Genomic DNA, 10,984 nt, shown 5'->3' on the forward strand with positions numbered 1-10,984 from the left:
GGGCCTCGAGGGCTTGAATACAAGTGCTCGATCATAGACGAGTCAGCGGAAGCAAAAATATCTGAGTACAGACATAAGTTAAACAAGTTTGCCTTAAGAAGGCTAGCACAAACGGGATACAGATCGAAAGAGGCGCGGGCCTCCTGCCTGGGATCCTCCTAAACTACTCCTGGTCGTCGTCATCGGCCTGCATGTAGTAGTAGGCACCTCCAGTGTAGTAGGGGTCGTCGTCGACGGTGGCGTCTGGCTCCTGGACTCCAGCATCTGGTTGCGACAACCAGAAAGAAAGGAAAGGGGGGAAAAGAGGGGAGAAAGCAACCGTGAGTACTCATCCAAAGTACTCGCAAGCAAGGAACTACACTACATATGCATGGGTATATGTGTAAGGAGGCCATATCAGTGGACTGAACTGCAGAATGCCAGAATAAGAGGGGGATAGCTAGTCCTATCGAAGACTACGCTTCTGGCAGCCTCCGTCTTGCAGCATGTAGAAGAGAGTAGATTGAAGTCCTCCAAGTAGCATACCCAAGTAGCAACTCCAAGTAGCATCTCCAGTAGCATCGCATAGCATAATCCTACCCGGCGATCCTCCCCTCGTCGCCCTGTGGAAAAGCGATCACCGGGTTGTCTGTGGAACTTGGAAGGGCGTGTTTTATTAAGTATCCGGTTCTAGTTGTCATAAGGTCAAGGTACAACTCCAAGTCGTCCTGTTATCGAAGATCACGGCTATTCGAATAGATTAACTTCCCTGCAGGGGTGCACCACATAACCCAACACGCTCGATCCCATTTGGCCGAACACACTTTCCTGGGTCATGCCCGGCCTCAGAAGATCAACACGTCGCAGCCCCACCTAGGCACAACAGAGAGGTCAGCACGCCGGTCTAAATCCTATGCGCGCAGGGGTCTGGGCCCATCGCCCATTGCACACCTGCACATTGTGTACGCGGCCGGTGAGCAGACCTAGCAACCTCCATTACAAAGGAAGTTGCGTTAACGCAGTCCAACCCGGCGCGCGCCGCTCAATCGCTGACGTCACGAAGGCTTCGGCTGATACCACGACGCCGGGATACCCATAACTACTCCCGCGTAGATGGTTAGTGCGTATAGACCAAATGGCCAGACTCAGATCAAATACCAAGATCTCGTTAAGCGTGTTAGTATTCGCGAACGCCGACCAGGGCCAGGCCCACCTCTCTCCTAGGCGGTCTCAACCTGCCCTGTCGCTCCGCCACAAAGTAACAGTCGGGGGCCGTCGGGAACCTAGGCCCGCCTCTACCGGGATGGAGCCACCTGTCCTTTCAGCCCCCTCATCAGAATCACTTGCGGGTACTCATCGAGCTGACCCGACTTTAGTCACCATCTGTATAGTATGTATGTATGTATAGTATATACCCGTGATCACCTCCCAAGTGATCACGACCCAATAGTATAGCAAGGCAGACTGACAAGAATGTAGGGCCAATGATGATAAACTAGCATCCTATACTAAGTATTTAGGATTGCATGTAAGGTATCAACAGATGTAGCAACAATGTCAGGCTATGCATCAGAATAGGATTAACGGAAAACAGTAACATGGTACACTACTCTAATGCAAGCAGTATACAGGAGAATAGGCGATATCTGGTGATCAAGGGGGGGGGGGCTTGCCTGGTTGCTCTGGCAAGAGAGAGGGGTCGTCAACTCCGTAGTCGTACTGGGTAGCAGCCGCGTCAGTCTCGGTGTCTAGCGGAAGAAGAGGGGGAAGAAACAATGAATACAATGCAAACAGATGCATGACGATGCATGACAAAGCAAAACGTGATGCTAGGCGTGCCCTAACGCGGTATGAGGTGATGCCGGTGAAGGGGGGAAACATCCGGGAAAGTATCCCCGGTGTTTTGCGTTTTCGGACAGATGAACCGGAGGGAGAAAGTCGCGTGTTCGCTATGCTAGGGATGTGTGGCGGACAAACGGGCTGCGTATTCGGATTCGTCTCGTCGTCCTGATCAACTTTCATGTACAAAGTTTTTCCATCCGAGTTACGGATTATTTTATATTAATTTTTAAAGTTTTAATTCAATTTTGGAATTAACAGATTTTAATTAATTAGAAAATGTAATTATTAGGTCAGCATGACATCAGCATGATGTCAGCAGGTCTACAGGTTGACTAGGTCAACCTTGGCACGTGGGGCCCGTTCGTCAGTCTCAGGTTAATTAAACAGGGTTAATTAGTTTAACTAAGTGATTAGGTTAATTAATTTTAATTAGATTAGTTAAATAGGATTGATTAACTTAATTAACTAATTAATTACTAATTTATTTATTTTAACTCTTCTTTTTATTTAAAATTCGTTCTGGGGTGGGGCCCCCTGTCATTTGGCCAGGGGGGCTTATCGGGCGCGGGCGCTAACGGGCGCGTGTTAACGGGGGGGGGGGGGGGGGTGGAACGGAGCAAAGCCACGAGGCTCGCGGGCGTGAGCGCCGGCGACCGGCGGCCGCGCGGGCGGCGACCCGAGCAGGGTTGGGGCGGCAGCAGCACCACAACAGGCAGTGGGGCGACCAAGTAGCGCCATGGCGCCGGCGCGGCCAGGCCACCGTGGGGGAGGGGGTTCGGCACGGCGAGGAGAGAATGACTGTTATTGGGTCAGCGGAGAGCGGGACGCGGCCGGTGCGGCATGGAGCACGGTCGGGCAGGGACGGCCATGCCCGGGTGGTTGCGGGAGCACTGCGAGGGCACGGCAGGGTGCAGGGTCGCGGACGGGGGCTCGCGGGGAGCGTGTGCGGCGGGTTGCAGAGAGCCGCAGGGGGGGGTCGCCGGGCGCTGTGAGCATGCGCTAGGCGCGGTGAAGTACGGCGCCGGTGCGCGTGAAGGATAGGGGAAAGAGGGGAGGGCGTGGCCCTCACCGACGTTGGCGAGTAGGGGGTCGGCGTGGCTCGGTGGAGCCGTCGAGGGGGGAGACGAGGAAGGGGCGACGAACGAGGCGGAGGAGCTTCGGGCGGCATTGACGAGCAGCGGCGACGGGGTGGTCCATCGATGGGGAGGCCTTCGGGCGACGGCGGACAAGGCGCCGAGTGCGACGAGTACGGCGGGGACAATGTGGTGCTGGAGAAGGCGAGCGGTGACAGGGCGCGTCGGGGAGGAAGCAAGGCGGTGAGGCAGCGGGGGCGGCTTCGGGCGACGGCGATGTCCGGCCTCCTCCTCTCGATCCCGATCCAATCGGGAGAGAGGGGGCAGAGATATTTTGCGGGGGGGAGTGAGGTGTCGGTGGCGGTTCGGGTTTCTGGGGGGAGTGGAATAGGGGAGTGGGGGGAGTGGCCGGCTGGGCCTGGTGGGTTGGCCCAGTTGGGCCTGTGGTCTGCTGGGCCGGAGCCCAGTGGGGGAGGGGGGGTTGCTTTCTCTTTTTTTAGCTTTGTTTTCTGTTTTCTTTTCTTTATCTATTTTATTTTCTATTTTATTCTTTTAATTTCTGTTTTATAAAATATAAATATAACTCCTAAATTAATGTTATAATTTATTCTACTGCCCCAAAAAGTGTAACACCTAATTAAAAATAGTTTGCATTATTAGTATTTTTAAAAGGCATTTAATTAATTGTCATAGCTGTTGTTTTAATTACTTTAGAGCCTTTCAACATTTTATAAAAGTGTGGTTTCTCCACAATAATTACCTATGCATTATTTGGCAACACCCCAACATTTTAGTTTAATATTTGAAATTCTTTACCGTTTGACTTTATTTTAAGTTTGAATTTCGAATCGATTTTGAACTAACACGAGATTAACAACAGTAACCATGGTGACGTGGCATCATTAACATGGGATTACTGTAGCCTAATTACCCGGGCGTCACAATTCTCCTCCACTACAAGAAATCTCGTCCCGAGATTTAGGAGCGGTTATAAGGGGGAAGGGATCTGGTTACGAAATTCTAACGATTCTTCTCGGTCATAGTTGCTCTTCTCGAAGGGGTCGGTCCATTACATTGATGTCTTCAGTCCTCTGCTTCAGGTCATCATGATGAAGTTTGTCGTCCTTCCTTCAGGATCTTCACCGTACTTACGAAAGGGTGAGAAGGGAAAACCCTATAAGGTCGGATTCTAACAAGATCGAGCATTAGACGATTAACCCAGGGGAAGAAGCATAAGTATCTCTCGAATTGAAACTTAAGAAGATGTCGAGAGCAAAGTAAGAAGGTACCGTGAGAAGCTTCAAACCGATAGGCAAGTGTTCGATGCCTTATCAGAAGGTGAAACGGGTTCTGAGCAACGAGAATAAGTATTGCGTCTGATACCCGAATAGATCACTTGGCAGGTGGCCCATGAGTTACATAAGAAGTCAAGCGCGAGGAATATCTTTGGAAACCGGGGATGTACAGGAGAGTCAGGTTTTGATCCTGTGGAACTGTGGGTTATGGGCCCACCATGTGGGTTAAAAGTAGGAGGAGCGGTGACATCTTGCATGATCAAGTACGCAAGGCATGTCAGAGGGTAACCGGCCAGTTATGCCAACAACAACATCGGTACCAAGGGCGAGGGACGAAGAGAACCATTCTCCTACTCGTTGAACGAGGCAGACCGATAGGCAAGGTTCCCGTCCATCGGTGGTTACCGGAATGTCATCACAATAGTAATAGGGTCTTACCGACACGATTGTACACCTGGGTGTTTACATAAGCAGGAGAATATTACTGCTTAGATCATATAGACCTCAAGAAAGGTTAAACCAAACAATCAAAAGGATAACATGTTTATCAAATTAAACAGAACAATGGAAAGGAAAAAGTGTTTAAACACATATTTCAGGGGTATATGCTTCCCAAGGACAAACAGAGCATGATATCCATGACAGGATAGAAGTAGAAAACCATTTAGGTAAGGGAAGAGGAATTTCATGACATTACCCAAACAACAGTGTTTGAGTAACTGACCAAGAAACATTTAGCATCGCGTCTCCAATGTTCTTATTGAAGAGCGGGGTATCATAGTCATGCTTCGAGGTAGCAATGATATGGTGTTTCAATCAAGGGCCAGACTTTGGACACACAAATGATCCATCAGGAGCAACTTATAAAATATGTCTTGCAATTTCCTTCAGGAAGAATGGTTATCCTTGCAAAAGAAATTATAATGATAGGTCCTCCAGCCAGGGGGTGCTAGGCATGACATCACATTACCGGGTCATCAAAGGACCAACATCATATCTCGTGGAAAGTTGTCCCAACCATCATATCCGACCGAGACTCGAATCCGATTGGTGTCATGATACCTCAGACTCAGGATGTCCGAGAAGAAAAGGTGCAACACAAATAGACGAAATGACATTTCAAGATTCTCAGGAAATGAACTATGGGAGCGGGTTCTTGAAGCAACAGTTCTTCCTTAAACCAAGGAGAGGATGAGGGGGTAGCTGATGGAATCAACGAAAATCCTCGAGATTTCCAAAAAGGTGGGTTTCCACAATTATGTGAACAAGGAGATAACATTAGTGAGATCTAATGATATAATGATGTATGCTTGAGGAAAACATACACAGTTAAACATTGGTTAAAGGTGCAACCGAAATATGGGACTAGGTAGCACGATCAATGATAGAAGGACGATTCAATAATCGACGGTCTAAGAACGAACTGTCGATCGTTAACTTCAAAGCAATAGGGTTGCTAGAAGTACAGAACTCAAACAACATCTATTGGTATGCTGGTTAAAAACAACACGGGGACCAAGGGAGAATGATGATGGTGAGAAGTATCACCATACCAAGAATTCTTAAGAGGTGGTGAAATTCCCACGACATCCTTGACATAAAGGATGGTAATACTCCAAGGTAAAGAAGAACAATTGCTGGATAGCAAGGAACTCAAGGTATAACACCAAACATGAACAAGCTTGTGTTCGTGGGAAGGCAATAAGGTGGTCGATGATAATACAATTCATCGAGGGCAAGGATGGTATTTCTCATCATGAATTCAATTGATATCCTGGATGAGCTCAGAATGTTGATGATCACGACACCTTTGTCGCGAGAGTTCATGAAGATGTAATCGATCGGCGACGACATCAAGTCAAAGTAATGATGAAGTGAAAGGTTATTGGAACCAAGGGTACAACACAAACTCGAAACCAAGCTTGTTGTTCAAGGCGAAATGATATGACGATGAGGATCGCCGTAAGGTTAGTTCATCGTCGAAAATTATGCTCCGAGAAGAAGGACCGGGTAGCACAGTTAAAATCATCACTACAATGATATAGCCAAAGAGGCTAGGAATGGCGTGATCGGGTACAAACTCGTACTTATAGAAGCTTACTGAAGAGTTGTTGAACCGTAGTGCGGACTCGGTTCAGTTATCGGTGTCTTTGAGTGTTTAATACCTCAGAGCCCGTGAAAAATTGGAATCAGTGGGAAGGTAGCACTTGATGAAGAACTCATAAGAAGTTATGCAGTTCCATGATAATCTCGAGATACCAGGGGGGTAATACTCGACACAAGATCAAAGTAAAGGTTGGACTGGTGTATTGATCCATAGAAGACAATTGTTTTAACTTGTCCGAGAAATGGAATCAAAGAAGAACAATCATGGTCGGAACCACGGTTGCAAGGGATCAATTCACAGATACCATAGGTTAGTTATCAAGGAAATAGTTATTATTACAAGAAGCTTCCATGATAGGATATACATCGCGTCCATGGGCATGAACACAAAGTTCAAGGTCGACTCCCACTTCCTCAAGGCATAATCTTCCATTCACCTCTCGTATTTCGAAGACGACATTAGTTGTTGAAAGTTTTACCTGGATGCAATACCAGATAAGTATGACTCGTGAAATCTTTCGGGTTCACACCGATGAGGGAAGGCGTTGGTTCAATCCCATCGGGGCTTCTTAGGAGTATATACCACACATTTCGAGAATAAATAACGCAAACTCGATAGTAGAGTATGCTTGAGAAAGCAAAAGATACAATTTACCAAAGGCATTATGTATCCGAGGAAAGGCTCACAAGCTTATTGAATATGAAGGACGTTGTCGGATAAAATCCGACAAAAGGTTCTGGTGGTCCACAAGGGATCTGATGTGAGCATCGGTACTCAACCAAAGGAAGAAAGAATGCAAGGAGGTCAGATTATAGAAACAACTGTCTAACTCAAAGCACAATTGCAAAGGAATTATGATTTCCAAATCTAGGGATCAGAAGCAACGCTCTGATCAAGGATGGATAAGTTGAGTAGGCTTAGGGGTACAATCGATGGCAATCTGATTGGCCGAGAACCAGCTCATGTTTGAAAGACGTCTAAGCCGGAGAGATAATTTAAAAGGATCAACTGATGATTGCGTGCATTCGCACTCATGTTGAATCAATAGGATCAAAATGACGGTGCCTAAGGATACTAACAAATATTGCCAGACATATGGAAAGCATCCATAATGCAAGTAGACAAGTATTGCAGAGCAATAAGCTATTAAGGATTTTTGGAGGATCAAATAGTATTTCGAAGACCAATGTGAAACACATGAACAACTGGGGATGAACGGATACTCGATAAGGGCGAGAAATTATCCATAGGGGTATTCAGGTGGCAAGGAATAGCAAGGCAGTAAGCTTAAAGGATTATCGAAACAACGACGAGTGTTTCGGGGTATCTTGTAATAACAAGACCAACTGGGGATGATATAAGAATAACAACTGTAAGTAGTTATCCATAAGGGTTGACGGTGGAAGGGGAATTGCAAAAGCAACAGGCACAAAGTCTCGAGAGAAAATCAGAGTGTATCTTTGGAATCCTTCGGTGCACCAAGCAATCATCTGGAGTGAGGGGCCCTCCGGGAGAAGTAGTTACGAGAACCTAGTGTTAGAGTTAGCAAAAATCATTTAACCCGAATAGAGGAGACATTAGAGTCCCAGAGTATAGGTCGAGGAATAAAAGATCCTAATACCACCCAATTGGCGACGTGGGCCCATGGGCCGCACAACCAAGTTAGAAAAACAATTTTCATCGACTAGACTCAACTTCGACCAAGGAGTTGGAAAGGGGGATTCCTACAGGCAGTCGGCTCTGATACCAACTTGTGACGCCCCCGATTCAATCGTACACTAATCATGCACGCAAATGTGTACGATCAAGATCAGGGACTCACGGGAAGATATCACAACACAACTCTCAAACATAAATAAGTCATACAAGCATCATAATACAAGCCAGGGGCCTCGAGGGCTTGAATACAAGTGCTCGATCATAGACAAGTCAGCGGAAGCAACAATATCTGAGTACAGACATAAGTTAAACAAGTTTGCCTTAAGAAGGCTAGCACAAACGGGATACAGATCGAAAGAGGCGCATGCCTCCTGCCTGGGATCCTCCTAAACTACTGCTGGTCGTCGTCATCGGCCTGCACGTAGTAGTAGGAACCTCCAATGTAGTAGGGGTCGTCGTCGACGGTGGCGTCTGGCTCCTGGACTCCAGCATCTGGTTGCGACAACCAGAAAGAAAGGAAAGGGGGAAAAAAGGGGGGAGAAAGCAACCGTGAGTACTCATCCAAAGTACTCGCAAGCAAAGAACTACACTAAATATGCATGGGTATATGTGTAAGGAGGCCATATCAGCGGACTGAACTGCAGAATGCCAGAATAAGAGGGGGATAGCCAGTCCTATCAAAGACTACGCTTCTGGCAGCCTCCGTCTTGCAGCATGTAGAAGAGAGTAGATTGAAGTCCTCCAAGTAGCATCTCCAAGTAGCAACTCCAAGTAGCATCTCCAGTAGCATCGCATAGCATAATCCTACCCGGCGATCCTCCCCTCGTCGCCCTGTGGAAAAGCGATCACCGGGTTGTCTGTGGAACTTGGAAGGGTGTGTTTTATTAAGTATCCGGTTCTATTTGTCATAAGGTCAAGGTACAACTCCAAGTCGTCCTGTTACCGAAGATCACGGCTATTCGAATAGATTAACTTCCCTGCAGGGGTGCACCACATAACCCAACACGCTCGATCCCATTTGGCCGGACACACTTTCCTAGGTCATGCCCGGCCTCGGAAGATCAACATGTTGCATCCCCACCTAGGCACAACAGAGAGGTCAGCACGCCGGTCTAAATCCTATGCGCGCAGGGGTCTGGGCCCATCACCCATTGCACACCTGCACGTTGCGTACGCGGCCGGTGAGCAGACCTAGCAACCTCCATTACAAAGGAAGTTGCGTTAACGCAGTCCAACCTGGCGCGCGCCGCTCAGTCGCTGATGTCACGAAGGCTTCGGCTGATACCACGACGCCGAGATACCCATAACTACTCCCGCGTAGATGGTTAGTGCGTATAGACCAAATGGCCAGACTCAGATCAAATACCAACATCTCGTTAAGCGTGTTAAGTATCCGCGAACGCCGACCAGGGCCAGGCCCACCTCTCTCCTAGGCGGTCTCAACCTGCCTTGTCGCTCCGCCACAAAGTAACAGTCGGGGGTCGTCGGGAACCCAGGCCCACCTCTACCGGGATGGAGCCACCTGTCCTTTCAGCCCCCTCATCAGAATCACTTGCGGGTACTCATCGAGCTGACCCGACTTTAGTCACCATCTGTATAGTATGTATGTATGTATAGTATATACCCGTGATCACCTCCCGAGTGATCACGACCCAATAGTATAGCAAGGCAGACTGACAAGATTGTAGGGCCAATGATGATAAACTAGCATCCCATACTAAGTATTTAGGATTGCATGTAAGGTATCAACAGATGTAGCAACAATGTCAGGCTATGCATCAGAATAGGATTAACGGAAAGCAGTAACATGCTACACTACTCTAATGCAAGCAGTATACAGGAGAATAGGCGATATCTGGTGATCAAGGGGGGGGGGGGCTTGCCTGGTTGCTCTGGCAAGAGATAGGGGTCGTCAACTCCGTAGTCGTATTGGGTAGCAGCGGCGTCGGTCTCGGTGTCTAGCGGAAGAAGAGGGGGAAGAAACAATGAATACAATGCAAACAGATGCATGACGATGCATGACAAAGCAAAACGTGATGCTAGGCATGCCCTAACGCGGTATGAGGTGATGCCGGTGAAGGGGGGAAACATCCGGGAAAGTATCCCTGGTGTTTTGCGTTTTCGGACAGATGAACCGGAGGGGGAAAGTCGCGTGTTCGCTATGCTAGGGATGTGTGGCGAACAAACGGGCTGCGTATTCGGATTCGTCTCGTCGTCTTGATCAACTTTCATGTACAAAGTTTTTCCATCCGAGTTACGGATTATTTTATATTAATTTTTAAAGTTTGAATTCAATTTTCACTACAAGAGATCGGGCCTACTATGATGAGCTAAAAAATGTCATCGAATAGCTAATAACATCACAAATTACCCCTCGGTGACATTTTATGGGCGTCACAAGCATCGTCACGGATTCCCCATCACAGATTACTCCTAGTGACAGCGCACGCGCAAAAATGTCATCGAAATTGGGACCTTCGGTGACGTTGTATAGACTGTCACTCGACTTGCTATTTCCATGACAGTCAATTAATGTCACGTGTTAGGAGAAAATATGCCATATTGTACCATATTCGGTGACGAGGCAACGTCACTAACTTTATGCCACATCAACACCCGAGCGGCTATCCCACTACTAGTGCCACTACTTTTATTATGGATGAAGATGACATCATCAAAATATATGTACTTTCTTTTGAATCTAAATTACAATGAAAATAAATATTTAATTCACATCACATCACATCAGATTATATAAAAAATTAAAGAGAAAAATCACATCTTATATTGATATGAAAGTCAAATCATATTATATATGAAATTGTCTCAGCCAAATAATTCTGTAAACAAAAATGACAGTAAAAAATTGATTCAAGTTTGACACAGACAGTAGACACGATGAAAACTAATATTAACTAAAGACCACATATGTTCTCCCGATGATTCCAATGTAAGGATGGCATTCATGAACCATCTGGTTTGGACTGGGACTGCTGAGTTGCTTGAGCCCTCAAGAGAAAATCAAGCAG

This window comes from Triticum aestivum, chromosome 6B (assembly GCF_018294505.1).
Source record: "Triticum aestivum cultivar Chinese Spring chromosome 6B, IWGSC CS RefSeq v2.1, whole genome shotgun sequence".
In the NCBI taxonomy this organism is placed as follows: Eukaryota; Viridiplantae; Streptophyta; class Magnoliopsida; order Poales; family Poaceae; genus Triticum; species Triticum aestivum.